Consider the following 2443-nt stretch of genomic DNA (forward strand, 5'->3'; position numbering starts at 1 on the left):
TTAGTAGAGACGGGGTTTCACCATGTTGACCGGGATGGTCTCGATCTCTTGACCTCGTGATCCACCCGCCTCGGCCTCCCAAAGTGCTGGGATTACAGGCTTGAGCCACCGCGCCCGGCGACCTTATTTCCTAATGAGTGTAAAGAGTGCACTTTGGAATGACAATGAACCTCTCTTTCATCAGTGACTCTTGGTAAATATGTGTGACTTAAGCTACTGTGGGTGTTCAAGAAATGTGGCCGGGCACAGTGGCTCACACCTGCAATCCCAGCACTTTGGGAGGCCAAGGCAGGCAGATCACAAGGTCAAGAGATCAAGACCATCCTGGTCAACATGGTGAAACCCTGTCTCTACTAAAAATACAAAAATTAGCTGGGCATGGTGGCACGCACCTGTGGTTCCAGCTACTCGGGAGGCTGAGGCAAAGAACTGATTGAACCCAGGAGGCAGAGGTTGCAGTGAGCTGAGATTGCGCCACTGCACTCCAGCCTGGCAACAGAACAAGACTCCGTCTCAAAAAAATAAACAAACAAGCAAAAAATTAGCCAGAAGTGGTGGCATGCACCTGTAGTCCCAGCTCCTGGGGAGGCTGAGGTAGGAGGATCGACTGAGCCTGGGAGGTTGAAGTTGTAGTGACCTGGGATCACACCATTGCATTCAACCTGGATGACAGAGTGGGGCCCCATCTCAAAAAAAAAAAAAAAAGTTGAAATTGCTCATTGATCCACAGGCTGCAGAATGTTGTGTTAGCAAGCATGAAAACAATGTTCATCTCCTTGTCCATCTCCATTAGAGCTCTTGGGCAACTAAGTGCACTGTCAACTAACGGTAATGTTTTGAAAGGAATCTTTTTTTCTGAGCACTGGGTCTCCACAGTGGGTTTAAAACAGTAAACCTTGCAGCCGGTCGTGGTGGCTCATGCCTGTAATCTCAGCACTTTGGGAGGCTGAGGTGGGCGGATCACCTGAGGTCAGGAGTTTGAGACCAGTCTGATCAACATGGCGACACCCCATCTCCACTTGAAGTACAAAAATTAGCTGGGCGTGGTGGTGGGTGCCTGTAATCCCAGCTACTCAGGAGACTGAGACAGGACAATCACTTGAACCCGGGAGGCGGAGGCTGTAGTGAGCCGAGACTGCACCACTGCACTCCAGCCTGGGCGACAAGAACGAGATTCCATCTCAAACAACAACAACAACAACAAAAAACAGTGGCTCACACCTATAATCCCAGCACTCTGGGAGGCCAAGGCAGGCGGATCACCTGAGGTTGGGAGTTCAAGACCAGCCTGACCAACATGGAGAAACCCTGTCTCTACTAAAAATACAACATAAGCTGGGCATAGTGGCACATGCCTGTAATCCCAGCTACTCAGGAGGTTAAGGCAGGAGAATTACTTGAGCCCGGGAGGCGGAAGTTGTGGTGAGCCGAGATGGCACCACGGCATCCAGCCTGGGCAGGAAGAGCAAAACTGTCTCAAAAAAAGAAAAAGTAAACCATGCTATAAATGATGTGCTGTCATCAGGCTTTGTTGTTCCATTTCTAGAGCACAGGCAGAGTAGATTTAGCATAATTCTTAAAGGCCCTAGGATTTTCAGAATGGTGATGAGCACTGACTTTCACTTAAAGGCACAGCTGTGTTAGCCCCAACAAGAGAATCATCCTATCCTTTGTAACTTGAAGCCAGGCACCGATTTCTCTTCTCTAGCTATGAAAGTCCTAGAAGGCATCTTCTTCCAATGGAAACTGTTTCATCTACAACAAAAATCTGTTGTTTAGTGTAACCACCTTCATCAATGATCTTAGATCTTTCAGATCACCTGATGCTTCATCTTGCACTTTTATGCTACAGACATGGCTTTGTTACTTCAACCTCATTAACCTCTGCTCGCTTCAAACTCTTCTGTAGTTTCCTCACCTCTCTCAGGATTCAGAGAATTGAACAGAGCTAGGACTGTGATCTGAATTAGTTTTGGCTCAAGGAATGTTGTAGCTGGTTTGATCTGTCCAGACCACTAAAAAGGTACAGCAAATGATTACAAACAGTAGGGAAAAAAAGCAGATAAGACCACTATTATCTCAGAGGTTATATTCTTTGGGGAGGAAATGGACAATAAGCAAGTGAACAAATGACAGATGTAAATTGATGTGATAAAAAGGTGATGTGAAATCAATGTGATAAAGTGTGCATGGAGATACCATTAGAGTGACCAGAAATGTCTCCATGAGGCACTAATCTTTGACAGGAGTTGATTGACAGGAGCCAAGCATAGTTGAATGGTGTTGCTTTTAAAATCCTTTCCATTCTACTTTTCTACTTATAAACAAATCTAAATTCATGGCCATAAGTACTATTTTAGGGAAAATATTTTAACTTAAAAGCTTTTGCCCTCATCCTCCCCATTTTTTTAAACTGCAAATGTTGAGGCCATTATTAACCCAA

The sequence above is a fragment of the Cebus imitator genome, unplaced genomic scaffold, assembly GCF_001604975.1.
Source record: "Cebus imitator isolate Cc_AM_T3 unplaced genomic scaffold, Cebus_imitator-1.0 Scaffold42, whole genome shotgun sequence".
Taxonomy (NCBI): domain Eukaryota; kingdom Metazoa; phylum Chordata; class Mammalia; order Primates; family Cebidae; genus Cebus; species Cebus imitator.